Source organism: Adelges cooleyi, unplaced genomic scaffold, assembly GCF_023614345.1.
Source record: "Adelges cooleyi isolate 19-005CV unplaced genomic scaffold, UGA_ACOO_1.1 ACOO_flye_CR_arks_rails_tigmint_CR_PRNA_15, whole genome shotgun sequence".
NCBI classification, from domain to species: domain Eukaryota; kingdom Metazoa; phylum Arthropoda; class Insecta; order Hemiptera; family Adelgidae; genus Adelges; species Adelges cooleyi.
Genome location: NW_026095806.1, coordinates 192208 through 213557, shown reverse-complemented (window position 1 = coordinate 213557; position 21350 = coordinate 192208).

Here is a 21350-nt window from a genome sequence, read left to right as displayed (position 1 = left end):
CACTGAATAAATAAATCAGATATTATAGCAAAAAAATATATGATAACATTTTTAGGCTTTGTTAAATTAATTGAGGAAACCAACCAAAAATATCGAGCAAACAAGTACAAAAATCGCACAACAAATGGAGTTAACGAGTAAATAAATAGAAAAAACGAGTAAACAAATCAAGTAAATAAATCTGGAGAGCAAAACGAGGTAACGAGTAAATAAAACAAATTAACAATCTTAATAAATAAATCAAATAAACGAGTAAACATATTGAGTAAACGACTAAATTAATAAACAAATAGAGTAAACGAGTAAATAAATTTAATACAAATGCAAGCAAATCGAGTAAATACATAAATAATTGAAGTAAGCTAGTAAATAAAACGAGTAAACAAATAAATAAATAGGTAAGCTCGAAGCAAAAAATCTCACTACGTTTTTTAATTGACCCACAATCTAAAAACATAACCAAATAAAAATAAACCCTTAGAACTAAAAAAAAAAAATAATCTTCGGCGTTTTTTTTGAAAGGAATGTTACCACCAACAGAACACACAACAGACTGAAGGCAGAGTTAAAATTTAATTTAAAAAAAAGTTAAAATTAAGCATTACAATCTAACTGATTATTATGCAACGACTAAAATCTGTATAACTATATCATGGTATGGTACAGTGTACTTGTTCGGCAGGCTGCTATTATTATTTTATTTTAAACTATAAATTATTAAATATAGTTGTGCGTTTTATTATTTCTATTGGCATAGAATGTAATAATAGTACTTGGTCGACATACATGACTAGTAATGGGTTCAGCATCAATTCGAATTTATCGTATGCAATAACAATAGTGTAGTTACAGTAATTATTGTTAGTAACATTGATGACCTTAGCGTACAATATAATCAAAATGTCATTAATATTTGTAATATTAACCAAAGGCGAATAAAAAAATTTTTTGCATTATTAGTTATTTTGGAACTTTAAGGAAGTGTTAGATTTTTTTTAACTGCTATTAGTTTTATATCTTTCAACTAAACAAATCATGAACTTAAAATTATTATTAGTAGCTGCTATTAGTGTCAGTAATGGCGAAACGACCACTATGGATTTAAAACCAAAGTTTCTACCGAATTTACCTGCAGTAATATTTTAAGTTATTCATTATGCATAAAAAACCAAAACAGAACATAAATCTATTTTATATAATATTTATTTTTCAGGGAGAGTATCGAATCAAGCATAAGTACTATTCGTCGTGTGAACCCACTGACAATCATTTGTTGAAGTTTAATATATACTTAAGCAGAAAATCACCGACTGTGTTGGAAGTAAAAGGCAACCAGACTTTTTTGATTCCGTTCGACAATTCTTTAACAGTGAATAAAATTATATCGTTTAGAACATTAGTCCATAATATGCAATATCTATGATTTTTGTTTATGCACTAAAAAACCTCACCGGGAATTTGAGCGATATCTACATAAAATGTTTTCTAGGGCGAGCAATAATCCGACAATGAAATTAATTTTCTACCTAAACACATGAATACCCTTTGTTATTAACAGTTGTTCTTAGGGAAATATGTAATAAACTATTTCAGACAAAAGTTATTCCTCCCGTTTCCATAAAAATAATGTATTTTATTTCATAGATATCGGTTGATTAGTTTAAACTTTAAGTGAAATTTACTATAAGTGTTTTTATTTTAGCTACAATGCAAAGCTGAGAAGGTACTGTTCTTACAAGATGTTAAAATGATTTTGAGAAACAGTAAACTTTTAACTTTTGGCTTAATAGAGTACCTTATCTTAACGATTTCTGATCAATAGCTGGCTACATTCTCATCTCCACTACACTCATTCTCTGTTCTGTTTTATTATCAACTGCCCAACATTCCGGCACATATAACATTTCTGGCCTCACTACCGGCCTATAAAATTTCCCTTTCAATCTTATAGGCATCCTCCTGTCACACAAAACACACGAAGCTTCCCTCCACTTTACAATTTATGAGATAATTATTACAAGATAAAAATAAAAACACATAATTTTAAATCGTAAAGTATCATTGTAAAGCCAAACATTTAAAATACTAATACTTAAAATAATATTAATAATTGTAATAAATATAATAATATATCTACAGTCTACTAAAATCTCAAGAGTCGTTCAGTGTCTACCAGCAGCGTGCTTCCTTAACAACCAATGTATCTTAAACTAATCAATCAATTACAACGAAACATAATTATTGTATTCCTTTTTGTGCACATTTTAGGAATAACTTTTTTCTAAAGTACAATTGTTTTGATATTGAATTTCACTAAAAATTGTTAACAACAAAAGTTTTGCACGGGTTTATTTTGAATTACACAATATCCAGTGTTCCCCCTTAAAAACACCTCCTCATCATCCCGGTATGTTTTTAGTACATATTAGGTATGTACAGATAAAAGTAGGTAATACATATGTTGACTTATGTCAACTCCCATCGTTGAAAACTCAACAATTGAATTACTTATTTGTCATAGATGCATATTAACTTTGCGGTCAAAGGAATAAATGGCGGATGGATAGATAATGCTCACGTCTACTCTACAAAAAATGCTTGTGATAATAACAGATCTTTGATGGGAAAAGGTTGGAAAGCTTATGCGGAAGCTTTTAAGTATCCTAAAGCAAAATGTCCTATAACACCGGTAAACCCATATTATTTATTGCTGATATTATCTTATGAACTACAACTGAAAATGTATTGTATTAATTAAAATATTATTTTCAGGGCGTTTACGTGTCATCCGGATTTAACGTTGATGCCATGAACGATAATGCTTTTCCTAAGCAATTTTTTTACGGAGAATATAAAATCACTGTCAAATATACAAACGACAAAAAAGAAATGTTGGGATGTATTAAAATTGTTGCAGATTTTGTTCGTCCGTGGGAAGTGTAACCAAACTTTATACCTTATAGCTTTATAACTTTGTACCTGTTTAAGATACCCTTTTTAAAAAAAGTTATTATTTCCCTTTTTGTAAATGGGATGTAAACCTAGGGTGTAGGAAATATAAGTTCATTTTTTTAATCGTTTCCAATAAACCTCAAGTAAGACTAACAAATTTTTGTTTTTTTATTTTCCTCCCAAAAGTCAAAAAAATATTATTTTGGATACAGATAAAGAAACCTACAATGGATGTGCAAATAAAATATATTGTGTTGCTATATATATTGCTTTATCTTTTGCAGTATAAATTTAGTCTGTTTGTTTGCAAACGTACTGTAATATAACTTTCTTTGGCAGTTTACGGTACTCTTATTACTGCATTGTAAGCTGTATACTTACTTAGGGCTTGTCCATTGCAATTAAAAGATTTATACAAATACTGTGAAACATCATAACAATACAACTTCATGAGCTGTTTTGGAGTTTTTTTTTTATGAGATACTAGTGTTGCACATGATTTCTTTGGGAGAGTACTTTAAAAGGTAACGGCATGCACTTTCTTAATGGGCAAAGCCTTTTCTCGGAGTCTCAAAACAAGTAAAATATAAAAAGTACATCATATTGTCTGGTAGTGATGACTGTCAAGTGTTTGCTATTCATTCAAATAGTGCCAACAACCTGGCTTAACCTTTATATTTTTATTTTGTTCTTACTCGCCAAGTAAAGAGTGTTAAAATCTTTTTAACGAGGTACCTAATTATCGTCATTATAGTGACGTTCTGTAAGTAATCAACATAATTATTTAGGATTTTTTCAAAACTTGAAAAATTCCATGTACTTAACCAACAAAAACAGTGGCGAGTGGAGACAGAACTTATCATAACAGAAAGTGATAAATCACCTTTGAACAAACACTTCGGTGCGAATCAGTAGATAAATATAAATCACTCAATTGACAATAAATACGTTTATAGTAGTTTAATTTGAATTTTTTTGGGGTTTAATTAAGTATAATTTAGTTTTTTTTTTGTAAATTGAATTGAAAATAATTTACTGAACATTTAGAATGAATTCACAATCGATTGGGAAATCAATTATATTGAATGTAAAAATCATAAAAAAAACATAAAAGGACAAATCTTAGCAATTGAGTAGACAGGATTAGAGTTGATTTTAGGAGAACCATTAAGATTTTTATTTTAAATATTGTTATGACCTAACCAAACCGCTGAACCGATTTCTTCGTGTAGCAACTTTATAAATCAGAAATCATACCTGGAAGGTTCTTTACTGGGCAAAATATTTAAAAAGGTCACCCCTTCCCCATCAAAATCGAGAAAAACACCCAAAAAATTTACAAATTTTTCAACTTAAAATTACGATACTCTATAACTTTTTAAAAAATAGTCGAAAAAGTTCCAAATTTATATCAATTGTTCTTCAAACATAGTACTATCGATAAACATTAACAAACCAAAAAAAATATCATGAACCCTTTCTCCTAGAAGGGATAGAATTGTTTACTTTATTTCACTTTTTCGAACAAATTTTGGTTCTAATTCGACTATTTTCTAAAAACCGTTGTAGTGCGTCGATATTTTAAGTTGTAAACATGTAAAGTTGTTTGTGTGTGTATATTGATTTTAAACGGAGGGATGTGAATGTTGAACAAACCGGGTAATAAAACATGGTATCAAACGCTGAATTGAAGAACTTTTCGAAAAACGAGACGTAGGCGAGATACAAAAAGTCGAAGGATGAGTTGGGGTTAGGACATGTTTGGAGATCAGAGAGTGTACTTAGCAGCTAAGTATGCATTAGAATTTTATCAATTATTTATTTTTTTTTTCAAATTTAATATTGATGTAAAATAAACCACTAGTGATATATTATATTATTCATAAAATAACCAGTTAGGTTACACTTCCCACGGACGAACGAAATCTGCAACAATTTGAACGCATCCCAACATTTCTTTTTTGTCGTTTGTATATTTGACAGTGATTTTATATTCTCCGTAAAAAAATTGCTTAGGAAAAGCATTATCGTTCATGGCATCAACGTGAAATCCGGATGACACGTAAACGCCCTGAAAATAATATTTTAATTAATACAATACATTTTCAGTTGTAGTACATCAGATAATATCAGCAGTAAATAATGTGGGCTTACCGGTTTTACAGGACATTCCGCATTAGGAATCTTAAAAGCTTCCGCATAAGCTTTCCAACTTTTTCCCATCAATGATCTGTTATTATCACAAGCATTTTTTGTAGAGTAGACGTGAGCATTATCTATCCATCCGCCATTTATTCCTTTGACCGCAAAGTTAACATTCATCTATGACAAATAAGTAATTTAACTGTTGAGTTTTCAACGATGGGAGTTGACACTATAAGTCAACATAATATGCATTACCTACTTTCTATCTGTACATACCTAATATGTACTAAAAACATACCGGGATGATGAGGAGGTGTTTTAAAGGGGGAACACTGGATATTGTGTAATTCAAAATAAAACCGTGCAAAACTTTTGTTGTTAACAATTTTTAGTGAAATTCAATATCAAAACAATTGTACTTTAAAAAAAAGTTATTCCTAAAATGTGCACAAGAAGGAATACAATAATTATGTTTTGTTGTAATCGATTGATTAGTTTAAGATACATTGGTTGTTAAGGAAGCACGTTGCTGGTAGACACTGAACGACTCTTGAGATTTTAGTAGACTGTAGATATATTATTATATTTATTAAAATTATTAATATTATTATAAGTATTAGTATTTTAAATGTTTGGCTTTACAATGATACTTTACGATTTAAAATTATGTGTTTTTATTTTTATCTTGTAATAATTATCTCATAAATTGTAAAGTGGAGGGGAGCTTCGTGTGTTTTGTGTGACAGGAGGATGCCTATAAGATTGAAAGGGAAATTTTATAGGCCTGTAGTGAGGCCAGAAATGTTATATGTGCCGAAATGTTGGGCAGTTGATAATAAAACAGAACAGAGAATGAGTGTAGTGGAGATGAGAATGTAGCCAGTCTATTGATCAGAAATCGTTAAGATAACGTACTCTATTAAGCCAAAAGTTTAAAAGTTTACTGCTTTTCCTCCAAAATCATTTTAACACATCTTTGTAAGAACAGTACCTTCTTAGCTTTGCATTGTAGCTAAAATAAAAACACTTATAGTAAATTTCACTTAAAGTTTAAACTAATCAACCGATATCTATGAAATAAAATACATTATTTTTATGGAAACGGGAGGAATAACTTTTGTCTGAAATAGTTTATTACATATTTCCCTAAGAACAACTGTTAATAACAAAGGGTATTCATGTGTTTAGGTAGAAAATTAATTTCATTGTCGGATTATTGCTCGCCCTAGAAAACATTTTATGTAGATATCGCTCAAATTCCCGGTGAGGTTTTTTAGTGCATAAACAAAAATCATAGATATTGCATATTATGGACTAATGTTCTAAACGATATAATTTTATTCACTGTTAAAGAATTGTCGAACGGAATCAAAAAAGTCTGGTTGCCTTTTACTTCCAACACAGTCGGTGATTTTCTGCTTAAGTATATATTAAACTTCAACAAATGATTGTCAGTGGGTTCACACGACGAATAGCACTTATGCTTGATTCGATACTCTCCCTGAAAAATAAATATTATATAAAATAGATTTATGTTCTGTTTTGGTTTTTTATGCATACTGAATAAATTAATATATTACTGCAGGTAAATTCGGTAGAAACTTTGATTTGAAACCTGTAGGGGTAATTTTGCCAATACTGACAATCATAGTAGCTACTAATAATAATTTTAAGTTCATGATTTTTTTAGCTCAAAGTAAAAACTAATAGAGGTCAAAAAAAAATCCTACACTTTTTTTAGTCAGAACCAAAAAATAATAATTTTATAAAAACCAACACGTCCCAGCTCCGAAATAACTATCCTATCTATGCAAATATTTTTTGTTTTGCTTGCCCCGTAATAAATATTCAAAATATTAATAGCATCATCGATAACACTCATCATCGAGTACACTAAGGTCATCGATATGTTTTACAAACAATTGTAATTACACTATTGTTGTGACATACTAATAAGTTAGGTTCGAAATAATATTTTTATACATAATTTAATTACACATAGTTCATGTATGTCGATATTATGCAATATCTCTACCACAAGTGCCACTGCGACAAAATAGACATCATTTTTTTTTTTAATTAGCGACCTTCAAACACCTTTAATCTGTGTAATAAACCCTGTAAAAAAAATTGTTTTCTTCTCTTTTTTGTTAAAACATCGTATTTTCAAAATAATGTATATTTTAAATAAATCAGCGAGAGAGGAAAAGGGAGATTTAGAGCGATTAAAAAAAAATAGTTGATAAACACTAAAGATCATTTTTTTTTTTTTTGTGAATACAATGTGTAAAATGTAAAATACAGGAAGTGTATAATATATTATTGTTACATCGAATGCAACAACGAAATTAGATTTTTATTATGTTTTATGTCAACAGCGGTGTACAGACTTGGTAGATTATTATTATAAAAAATCGATCAATAGTATAACAATAGAATATTCACATCATTTGGCGGTGCTTACAGAATAATATGTATTCACTCGTTAGTACCATGTTCGAGAAAACAATTTTAAAATCACACCGAGTAGAAAAAAATGATTGAAAATAATAAAAATGAAAATATGATTATATTTATGATAAAAAAAAATTAATTTCTCTATTAATTGTATTTTTTAATTTTATTTGGAAAGTTGAACGTGGGTGTTATATTTTTATCGTGGGCTGTCAACCAAAACAGTTTTTTTATTTTTTATTTTATAACGGTTTTTACGGTTTATTAAAAACTTTTCTTGAACACTTTTTTATTCATCATAAGGACTTGGATTAAATTTTTCGACGTAAGAAATTACTTATTTACAAAGTAATGAGATAACTTTCGGAAACCAAACCGGAACTGTTTTTAATTAACTAAAGCTAAAGCCATATCTTATAAAATACATAATAATGTTAAATTGTAAATAGCCCTTTTTTTGTTTTATTTGCCAATTAAACCCGCCAAATACCTTTAATCCATCCAGACTACTTTTTATTTCATAACTCGCAATGATGATCAAAATAAAAAGTATTTTCCCAGTAGAGAAAACAGGCAACTAGGTAGTGTGTTTTGAAACTTTTGACAAGTCATTAATATTTGATAGGACAGCTTGAGAAAACACAGTTAATGTATTGAAGTGCACAATTGACTGGTTCTCACAATACCTACTCGTAAGTCAATATAATATTGCTTTTTAAACTTGAAAACTCTAAAGGATCCAAACAATCAGTTTTATAATGATTTATAGTACAAAAGGAAGTTAAACAAATTTGTTTACTGTGGACATTATAAACCAAGCTAATTAGTTAATAAAATAAATGTAGGGATTGGTTTTTACAGAAATTTGAGCTGATCTAAACTGTGCTTGGTTTTTAGCTATTAGTTTTATGGTTAATAATTATATTGTTTTTTAATGCTTCTAGGTGATGTTATCTGATTTTTTTAAGTGTTCTTTGCTACATGCTTCTAAAAAAAAAAAACACACATATGTACAATGTGTTGTTTTAAAAATTATTATTTTCATGTTAAGTTTTGTAGGAGTTGACTTTTTTGAGCTGAAAATTGTATTATGATCTTGAGTTTCTTGTGTATACACACAGTGTATGTACACATTGTACAACACAACAAACGCTACAGAAAAGCAATTTATAAAATAGAGTTTACTGTACATGGTGATGATATTCCAAAAATATATTACCTATATTGCTGTGCGGATTGGCAGGTAATCGATTACAGCAAAAAATGTGTTATCAATTTATTTGAACACAGTTTCATTTGGAGAGTAGTTGACACAAAATCTACTTTGAGTATATTAATAATACTCTATGTAGGTTTAGCTTGTATTGGTGATGCTACTTTTAAAATGACGTGTTGTTATTTATTGATTATCAATGTTATATTCATATTAATTTCATTATATGTCTCCACTGTTTACAATATATTTCTGTGTTTTCGGTGAAAACAGTCAACTTAGATGTGAAAACAGGACAAAACAAGCGAAGGTCGTCTCCCATGACATTTCGACTTGGAATGATAGTGATCTATTAAATAGTATTTTATGATTGACGTGGAGTAGGTATATTATTCTTTGAACTATGAATATAAGTGTGTTTATTTGTGTTAATTAAGAAAAATTGTTTTTAGGAAATTTTTTAAAAAGAAAATAAGTTAAAAATGCACCTGCATTTAAAAACTAGATATTATATTTACTGTAATAACATATTATAAATACCTATTGGAACAAATTTAAATATATCTAATTATTTATTATTATTTTTATAAAATTTTAAGTATTTTACTGTCAGAGGCATTGTATTTTTTTTTTTTTTTTGGATACAAACATTAATTCTGGTGTACTAAGCATAGTATCTCTTTTAGGATACGCTGGAATATTAATTTAAATGTTGTGTATCTTTCGAGATACATTACCAACTTAAGGGTTAAGGGGTAGGACATTTTTAGCGGAGGTGGCGAAATTAATGAACGGATATCTCGCCAAAGATAATGACAACCGACTCGTGGTTCTAATTAAACACCGACGGTGTCGCGTTAACGAATAGATTTATCCTTACAATCGTTATATGTACCGAAATAGACGTGCTTAATGAATATTAACCAGCCGTCTTCGGAAACAATGGGCAACATATTATTTTGCTCAAACATAATATTAAATCCGAGCAAAAGAAAAGTAATTAATTTTGCTTAGTTTTGCGCACGCTTTGCTTATTATTTTGCACTTTTGGCATAATAGTCCACAGAATAAAAGTACATATTAAACATTACAACATACTTTTTTTTATTTAAACATCTAAACTAGTTAGTTTTCGATTGTGTAACCGTAAAATGTATCAAAACGATTGGCTTAAAAAAAAAACTGACTGGGCGACTCCTCCAATCAAGTATTCAACCGAACTTATATGTCCTGTCCCCCAAATTACATAATTTATGCTTAACGTCCAAAAAAAATCTCTGTACAAATTGTTTAATTTTCTAATAACTGTAAAAAAAAAGAAGGAAGGAAACTGGTTAAAATAAAATATAATATTCTATAATTTAACCGTTATGTTATACGTAACTATTAAAAATATGTTGTTGCTTATTCGGTATTTACGCTAATGGTTCGTTACACAAATGTTATAAACACATTTTTTAGTACAGTTTTGAACAAAAAAAAAAAACAAAATATTAACAAATGCAATATCTACGGTATGAAACATTTTAACACGGCATTGAAATTTGAAATTAAACGATTTTTCGAGTTTTATTCATTTACTAGAATGGCGTTAAGAAGAAGCAATAAGAATTATTACAATGTTACCTAAATATTTTTTCATGTTTTTAATATGTATTTTATTGGACGAATTAAAAAAACACAACAAACATATGAATGCGTTAAAGCTTTCGTGGATTGATACATCCACGTCAATAGTTATAGGCGACGTTTAGGACTAATTGCAGAGTCCATCTTCAGGGCGATAACGGACTCGACTGTTCAGCTGCCGTGACCATACTGACTGCCCCGCTCATTCCCTACCGCTATTTATACGTGCCGTGTCCTTGATGTCATGTTTCTCGACCAATGGGGACTTGTCGTAACATGTTGTGATACGATAATACGCTCGATCCCCATTGGTCGAGAAACATGCCATCAAAGACACGGCACGTATAAATAGCGGTAGGGAATGAGCGGTGCAGTCAGTATGGTCACGGCCTATAATTATTGACGTGGATGTATCCGAAAATCATCCGAATGACACCCAAACATAGTTTAAGATATATTGAAACTTGGGTAAATGCGGAAAATGCTATTGTATTATCGGTATTTAAATATAAGATTCGTGTGATATGTTTAAGAAATAAAACTTAATAACAATTGAACGAGTTGTTTGAAATCCTCTTAGTACAATCTTAATAGCATAATACAATAAGATAGCATCGTTTTCCATAGGCTCAGTTTAAACACTTGGGCAATGAATTTAAATCATTCGTCTTCTACCATATGGCTTATAGAAAACTTGTTTTGTTCAAACGAACAAAACGACAATTATTGTTTGAACATTACCTATATCTATGTGCATAATAAAAAAAATGTTATTACACATATAAATTTAAAAAAAATCGAACCGCAGTTTTAACATAGAACGTTTATTCAGATATAAATTGTATTCTTCAAATGATATTTATGATGCACCATTATTTGCAATATTCTTTCATGTAATGTTGAATTTATTGCATTGGACTTTTTAAAAATGTGCTCAAAATAAATGTCCTTATCTAATAATGTTTTACGAACTCCTGTCAAGGGTGTTTGTGAAAGATTTTCAAAAAGTAATTAAGAATAATTACTTCTCCAGAACTTATACAGCTAAATTGTGAATAATGTTTTAGATAGAGACAATTGTTGGCAGATAGAATTGTCATATTTGGGTTTTTTAGTTATTTTTTTGATGACTTATAGAAATAATTGATTATAAGAATAGTTTTCTAATTTCGTTATTTTATATCAAAACCTACCATTGTAGTCTTTAAAATCAATTTTTATCAATATTTGATATTCTTACCATCTAAGGAATCGCATTAATGTTTTTTTTATCTAATTTAACCTTAGTTACAATGATTATTACAATCCCGTGACTATAATTTCATGGAACAAGCAAAAAGGTGAGTTGCAGTGTGACCACAATGACAAAATTACATTATCTGGTACATATTTTTAATTTGTTTCACTACTGCACCATGCAATACCATTATCATATGAAATTCGAATTTATCTACTGATCTGTATAGTTGACAAGGATTACTGTGCAGTGTTTGACAACATACAAACAAATTATTTATTTTTATTTCAAGTGATCACACTGTCGCTTATCTTCTTGACTACTTCGTAGCATCATTATATTATTATGGCGTTTTAGCTCTATACATTTTTACTCTATGAAATACACCGACATAACTGTGCTTCGACCCACTATGCGGGTTTTAGTATTATTATTGTTATTTGTTCTTATTATTGTTTGTTTGTGCAGTATACATTTGGCTTCAGACCAAGTCACGTGCCTAACTGCCGGTTTCTCGTTAAACTTGTACTTGGACGGGAAGTAGAATTCCCAACGCGCCCCAACTTGGTGAACATTTGTTCGTCAATTCAAAGCACAATCCGGTAAAACCCAAATGTGTAGTACACGCCTCGGAAACCGAGTTTGATTGTCTGGTTGAAATAAAGGAAAAGTAATAATTGAGGGGCTGTTTTAAGCTGAAATGTTTTTTTTTTTATATTATATATTTTTTTATGGCACCTTTGCGTTAAGCATTATCGTCAGTTCACCCAAAGGTTATTTCAACGGGTTTTGCACGGCCAAATCGTTATCCGTTAGACATCGAATTTCAGTAATTGGAATCCGTCTCTATCGTGGAACGTTCAATGCTGTTGTTACGCCAACCATATATGAGCGTTGATGGGGTTTGGTTCAGAGCAGTGTAAAATTGCAATTCGATAACATATATCGGTAACGCACTCACTTTTGCCCATCCAAACGCTTGTACGATTTTATGCAACCACTCCAGACAGCTTTAGATAGTATATAGTAATATTAATTGGCCAACCATTATATTATATGACAATGATTTCATTCCATTCTAAAGAACACCTAGTTGCCACTCATTTATTTTATAACCCTTCAGGTCTAAAATGGTTTATCATTATTAGCTATGCAAGAAGAGTGATTGGTAATATTATGGCTACTGGCTCATAAGGATAGTAGCAACTACAATAAAGCAGAACCAGTAAAGTACGGTCGAGACATAGTAGGGATGATTTAAAGAAACATTTGCAATATAAACAACAAACACTTTAAAGAGAATATATAGATAAACTCGGGAAAAGTCAACTAACACAATATTGTATTCTCTTAGTATTTAAACATTATATTTATTCGATATATTCAAGAAACAAAAATAATCAATTGAAGTGTTCTATTCTATAGTATTTTTTTTAAAATTTATACATGTCATCGGACAGAAAAGGTTGTGATCATAAATACATTAATATAAAACAATTCATTTTTTGACAATTTTTGTTTAAGGTAGTCAACGAAAATATAAACATGTAGAATTGTTTTTTTGATATAATGATCCTCGTCGAAATACTGTAACGTCTTACCACATCCCGCCCTCTCGACTGACATACTTAGACCGTTAACTGTAGCGATACTTACAACGTTCCTGGTCGACAATTTCATGGAGTTGAAATCACTACAGGCCACACCGAAGTCTAAGGAAACACAATATTCTGTTAGCAGAGCCGTTCCTTTAGCTTGGGTATTTTCGATAGTCTCATAATGGCCGTTTGTTTCGGAATTTAACAACTCGCTGAACAGTTGTATGTGATCGTCGCTCGGCAAACTTAACAATTGAGTAAATTCTTTTATTTTACTGTACATCATCAAGTTGTAATGGGATCTAATATCAATATTGTCTACCTGTTTAACGAGCGTTATGTGATTTAAACACAGCCGTAATATTATTATTAGCAAGATTGTAACGAAGCGGTAGATAACGTCCTGTAACGCTGTGACATGTCCTATCAGCGATTTTGTATCTAAAACCGTTTCGAGCTTAAAAAAATTATATGTCTTTAACACGTCGTCGTCATTGATCAATCCAAATTTTCTAATCAACGTTTCCATGGTAACGTCATTCTGTATCACGTCGTTTAAATACAGTTTATCCATACTTAAGCGATTTACCATTAATTCCGTATGATCTTTAAAATATAAATCTACTTCCATGGACGCTTTGGAATCGTTCACGATTTTCAACCACATAGGCGGACAATTATCTCTAGTTATGTTGGGAACGAATGATTTGTATTCTCGTAGGCGTTTGGCTGCTATTGTTTCCTTGGTTAAGCAATCCGATTCTATCCACTTTTGCAATACCGCAGAAGTTTCATCCTGGAGATTTTCTAATTGAGCTGCATTTTTTCCCATATGATTCGCCACGAATTTTTCTAAATGATATGTGTAAAAAAAAAATACCCACATTGGGCCCATTATCGGTCTAGTTTTGGGAAAATATGTCATGGTCACTATTAGTATGTTTTTAGCCCACTCGTGTAAAGCATTCGATCTAACATACTCTACATAGTCGTCGGGATTGTTGACTAAAAATAGTTTACTTGAATGGACGTGTAAAGCCGCATCTACTAATAAACTGCATCCAATATCATGGCCATATTCTAAGGACTCGGATGGTAAAGTATGAATGAAATTGGTCATAAGTGATTCCAGATCGTGTTGTGGACTTGTCGCTCCTGCACCATCACCTGAAATTTGGATTGCGTTGAACATAACACAATTAATAACCGCACAACGTACAAGAAACCACGTCATTTTTAAACCGCACTTTGAAAATAATTAAAACGCAATGATATAAAACTGTATTCACTTTGTACCATTCGTTATAGAAAACCCAGATGTAACTTGCTACATATTTTGTTAGGTGTTTTGTTAAATGTGTAAACGTACAATTTGGGTAAACAAAAATATTTTTCGTAAAAACATATTATGTTGCCTTGAACTCTGCTTGAAGTACAAACATTTTAAAATCTAATTTATACTAATAAAATATCTTATATCCCATACCCTATTCGTTATTATTCCTAACTATATTATGTTATACACTTACATAATATTATATTAAAATCTGTTTAATAATTGATAGTTCAGAATTATTATCATTATTATAGTCGGTTGAATATAAACACTATTTCAGATGTATTAAAAAAAACATTTTGTACCTTATGTTTATCGTACTATGCTTTTTAATGAAGAAGGTGTTTCTTTTATGCTATTACATTTTCCTTCTTTGTATGATAAACGTCTAACCTTGTTTGAATTTCTGAAATCTCAATATTATGTATCTTTTGACATACTTATACTAGGCAAAAATTACCAATTATAAATATGTTTTTAAATTACATGTACAATATTTTGGTTTTCAAACATTTTAAAATTTTAAATTAAGGGGTACCTTTAGAAACTCAATTAGCAACCTACGTTTTAAATTATATAATTCGACTAGTTTATTTTTTTTACAAATATTGACGTTTAAATAAATAATTTTGGTTAAGAAATGAATGATCTAATACCATTTAAATATTTTAAAAACTTTATTTTTTTAGCTACCAGCTGCGCGCATAAATGGAGCGGGATAGCCATGTTGGTATGTTAGTTATCAGAACAAACACTTACTGTACCTCGCAGATTAACATTTAGGTATTACTTATGGGTAATACAAATCAATAATTTCATAATAATATTTTCTTAGTGCCTATGTGTATTTACTTATGGCCATTTAGAATTGATATTTGTGATAGTATAATATAACGGTTTGCCTAGGAAATATAAAGAATAATATGAAATGTACCTATTGGAGTATAAATACTTTTAAGTGAAGGCTGAAGCATCTCTTTGAAACACACCTCTAAGTTTAAAAAAATGAATAATTTTTGAAAATTGTACTGTAAAAGTGCACCCTAAAAATATTCCTACGGTAGGTGATAGCGAAACAATATTCTCCGAGTTACAATTTTTGGACTTATTTAATTTCTCTAATATTATTTTAAAGGTTAATATGAATGCTTGATATAAGAAAAAAATAAATGGAAACCAATTTATTAGATTTATTTATCAAAAGCAAAATGACTCGACTCTTAATGGATACAGTTTAGGCCTAAATAACACCTGAACAGTGTCATTAAGATTAAACCGAAAAAAAACTACAACATACACTAAAGAAGCGAAGAATATAATTGATTTTTTTTAAAAAATTCTATTTCGATATCTATATACTACACTTCAATGAAAACCGGTTCAAACATGTCGATTCACTGAGCTTGGCCAATGATTGGACCGCTTTGAAATGGATTTTAGTAAACATAGTTTTGATAATCCCGATCAGAACTTCGGAGCACAGAATGGTCTTATTAGTGGGATACTCCAGCGAGGTACGGAAAGTGGAGTCGATAGAAATTTTGTGTTTTCGCGCGAACTCGATTAGCCATATTCCATCGAAATCGATTGTTGTCAATGAATAGAAATTGTGATTATCCGTTTTAACAATTGACAAATTATCATTTTTCATCAATTTTCCGACAACCTCCGCCTGTAATAACCCCAATCCTTTAACTCCTGTCTTGAAATATGTGTTATAGTCGCTGTTTCTAGGCATTTTAGCATCTTTTTTTAGCATCTGGTAGAAACGATTAGTTTTGGGCAAGTGAAAAAAAACACACCAATCGTTGTAGGTTCTGAAGAACTTTTCGACTTGTGTCTTCCATTTGCCTTTGTTTAACCCTTTCAACTTCTCCAAAAAATTAAAAAAGATTCGCAACAGCATTGTGTCTAGAACTATTATCACGTGTCTGTGGATGTCCGCTACCGACCTGACGTATTTTCGAAAAGACGTAGTACGGACGTTTCTGATCAAGCCGAGTTTTCGCTTCAGATAAATGTCGAATCGATATCCGCTATCCAACACTTTGAATTCCTTTAGCAGAGAGGTCCATATTTCTTGCTCGATCACTTCGAGTAAGCTCAAGGTGAAATTTCTTTCGGTCACAGGCTGAACGCCTTGCACCGGATCATAGTTTACCTCTTGGAAACAGTACAGACTCGAGTTTTCCCTCAGGTCGGACCAGTGCTTGCCTAGAAGTGAAAACACCGCATCGAAGTTTTCTAAAAGGTCACCCGACGGATTCCACTGTTTCATTTCCGCCTCGTAGTCAGAGAATTTCAGCTGAGACGTCGGCGCTGTTGAGGTAGCCGGATAGAACACCGTGCAATCGTTGTCCAACATCATGTTAGAAACCGTGTTAATCATCCCGTCGTGCGCGGGCTGCATCCACCGCCAAATTTCCGAGAACATGACATATGCAGACCGCTCTTTTTTAACTTGAGTACAAATACATGAGCCACTGCACGTACTCATCGTCCTGGGCGACGTTTAACGCGGTCGCCAACATTTTTTTCGGCCATCGCTTATACACGCGGTTGATTTCCTTGTGCAAACTGTACACTTGGTTGAGATTATTAAATTTCTTCGGATTCGTCATATGCAGAATCCACAACGTGTAGTACGCATCATTGCATAGGATTTCTTTGCTAATGTTGACAGCCAATAAGCGCGAGCCATTAGGGCTCAGGCGTTGTTGCGCCTCGATCGGCCACTCTATCCGTTTGAATTGTCCTCTCTTGAACTTAAGAATACGTTGGTACGGGTCTTCTTTACTTGGCTCTTTGTAGGATGTACTTAAACCTATACAACGCGAGAATGATTTTCCACAGTCCATCACGCTAACACAGGATAACAACACGATGACAACCAACGCAGTCCACTTTAATCGGAGTGCCATTTTTGGTATACTTACTATATATTCAGCGAGATTTTTAAAATCGAATAAAGAAAATTGCATTAATTATTAATGCAAGAGGGACACACGAATAGATAAAAACTCATGTATGGGATAGACTGTGTGTAAATAATCTAAGTATAACTTGGTTTTCAACCGTATAAGTATATATATAATTTTCAGGAGTAGCAAGTGTGTAAATATTTTTCTTGTTTTTTTGAGTCATCCGAGCATGTGTTTTCAACTATACAATTTAGGATTGTGACAAAATAAGCCTACAAATCGGTAAACATGTTTCAAGAGTTTGTTTAGAATAGTATTTTTTTTTTATTATAACCAAAGGTCTTATATCGTAATACAATTCCACTTGTACTTACTTATCTTGTTCGAAAGACCAAGTTATAGAGATCGTCGACTGTATCAAACTCCTCACATCATCGTGATCCTTCGGGATCAAGGTAAGAAATTGTTATAAATTTATTTTTCGAAAAATTAATAACCTTAATAGAGTCAGGTAGGTAACAGCAGGAAGTAAGCAAGAAAAACCATTCCGTGTGGTTCTCAAGAATCTGCATCATTCTACAGACAAAACAATTTATAGAAGACAAATTAAAACAACTTGGATGGGAACTGCTCACGCCGGCTCTGTCATTTTAATATCAAATGACATAGAAAACAGTAAAAAAAATGCCATATCAAAAGCATTGTATTTAAGCGACTAGTGTGACAATACAAATAAATATTATTCAGACTACTATCTCCGCTGTCTACTGTGCGCCTTGTCATAATATACTACAGGAAGACTTTCAACAATTTTTCTATACTCAAGGTCAAGGTCATTCATAGATGGCGGTGATTTCCACTCTAAACATTCGTTGTGGGGTTGTTTCTCAAATAACCAAAGAGGGAAATCTCTTCACTTGGATATAACCAATAAACATTACTCTTGTATTTCTCCTCCTCAACCAACTTACTGGCCAACCCATACGAATAGGCACCCAGATATACTGGATTTTTTTTTGTATCAAAAATATCGAATCAGATAATTACAAATATTGGGAACATCTCTGACCTTTTCAATGATCACTCGCCTATCATACTTACCATTGGTGGTGAGGTATCAGATATTTTCAAGCCATCCCTTACAAACAACCCATTAACTAGGTTTAATGGGTTTAATTCATATGGATAAAGATATTAACCTCAACATTTTATTTAAAACGTGAGCAGATATTGACCAGGTTGCCCATAACTTCGTCCAATTGATAAAAGACTCTGCCAATACCGCATCATCTATTTCAAACCCACTTAAAGGTGCTATAAATAAAGAACTTCCACCTCATATAAAATCGTTAATTAATGGGAAAAGACGTGATAGAGTAAAATGGCAAAACACACATTATGACTCCTGAAAACATATTTTTAACAAGTTCGGTAATAATCTAAGAAAGAAACTCAAAAAGTTTAAGTCTAATCAATATAAAAGTTATTTCAACTCGCTTAACCCTATGGATAACTCACTAACCTAACCTAACGATTTGACTTGTTCTTTCAATGATTTTTTATCTAAATCTTTTTCGAATACACGAATATCGTATGCTTTTAACACGATGTCGCTATTTATCAATCCAAATTTTGCAAATTGGTTATTGCAAAAAACCAACAGAAGTGTATTGGCGAATAAGTCATAGAAATAAAATTATCAGTGTGTAAGTGTGTAGTTTTATAATAAACAATTGTGATACTACAATTTATTAAAAGTGCAAAAGTATTATTCTATGGAAATAATTTAAAATTTCGATGAAAATTCGTCCAAACGTGTCGATGTACTGAGCTTAGCCAAAGACTGGACCGCTTTCATATGGATATCAATAAATATAATTTTGATAATCCCGATCAAAACTTCGGAGCACAGAATGGACTTATTAGTGGGATAATTCAGTACCTCCAGCGAGGTATTCAATGTTGGGTCGATAGAAATTTCGTTGTTTCGCGCGAACTCCATTAGCCATATTCCATCGAAATTGATGGTCATCAATGAATGGAAATTGTGATTATCCGTTTTGACAGTTGACAAATTTTCGTTTTTCATTAGTTTAATGATGATCTCTACCTGTAACAAGCCTAATCCTTTATCTCCTGTCTTGAAATACGCGTTATAGTCGCTATTTCTGGCCATATTAGCATCTTTTTTCAGTATCTGGTAGAAACGATTAGTTTTGGGCAAGTGAAAAAAAACACACCAATCGTTGTAGGTTCTGAAGAACTTTTCGACTTGTGTCTCCCATTGGCTTTCGTCTAACCCTTTCAACGTCCCCAAGAAATTGAAAAAGATCCGCCACAGCATCGTGTCTAAAACTATTATCACATGTTCGTGGATGTCCGCTAGCGCCTTGACGTATTTTCGAAAAGACGTAGTACGGACGCTTCTGATCACAGCGATTTCCCTCTTCAGATAAAAATCGAATCGTTTTCCGTTATCCAACACCTTGAAATCCTTTAGCAGAGAGGTCCAAATTTCTAGTTCGAGCACGTCGAGCAGGCGCAGGTTTAAATGTTGTTCGTTCACAGGCTGCACGCCTGGTACCGGATCATAGTTCACCTCTTGGAAACCGTACAGACCGGAGTTTTTACTGAGGTCGGACCAGTGCTTGCCTAGAAGTGTAAAAACTGCAGCGAAGTTTGCCGAAAGGTCATCCGTCGGTTTCCACTGTTCTATTTCTGCCTCGTACTCGAAGAATTTGAGCTGAAACATCGGCTCTGTTGGGGTAGCCGGATAGAATATCGTGCAATCGTTGTCCAACATAGTGGTAGAAATCGCGTCAATTAACCCGTCGTGCGCGGACTGCATCCACCGCCCAATTGCCCAGTCTATGTCATGGGTAGAGCGATGTTCTATAAACTTGACGTACAAATACATCAGCCACGGCACATACTCATCGTCCTGGGCGATGTTTAACGCGGTTGCCAACATTTTCTGCGGCCATTGCTGATACTTGCTATTGTTGATTTCCTTGTGCAAACTGTACACTTGGTTGAGATCATTAAATTTCTTCGGATTCGTCATATGCAGAAACCACAACGTGTAGTACGCATCGTTGCACAGGATTTCTTTGCTAATGTTGACAGCTGTTAAGCGGGAGCCTTCGGGACTCAGATGGCGTTGGGCCTTAATCGGCCACTCTTTCCGTTTGAATTGTCCTCTCTTGAATTTGACAATACGTTGGTACGGATCTTCTTTAATTGGCTCTGCGTAGGATGTATCTAAGCCAAAACAACGCAATAAGAAGTTCCCACAGTCCGTTATGTTAACACAAAGTAACAACACGGTAATAGCCAACGCGGTCCACTTTAATCGGAGTGCCATTTTGGGTATACTTACAATACATACAGTGAGAGGTAGGTACTTGATCAGCAGTAATTGCCAATTTAAATAAAATAAAGATAATGGCATTAATTGTAATGCAAAAGGTACACATAGCTACGAGGTACGAATAGCTACTAACGCAAGTACGGGATTGACTGTGCGTAAATAATCTAAGTATAAGTAACTATACGTTTTACAAAGTATTGGCGATATAACATCTGTGAACATATTTCAAGTATTTGTTTAGAATTGCAATTTTTTTTTTATGAGGAGTTATTATTATATTAACAAAAGTTCTAATATCGAAATAAAATCCTACTAACATTTATAGTTTCAAGTTTAGGGCAGGAGGAAAGGTCGAGTGTAGTATTATTTTTATCTGCGCGTATTTCCCAACCGCACTTCCCCTCTCATCCTATCATTTTAACTCTTATAACTTTAAAAAATAGTTATCCGAAACTGGTTATCAACCAGTCAACATTTATAGTACTTTATTGTCAA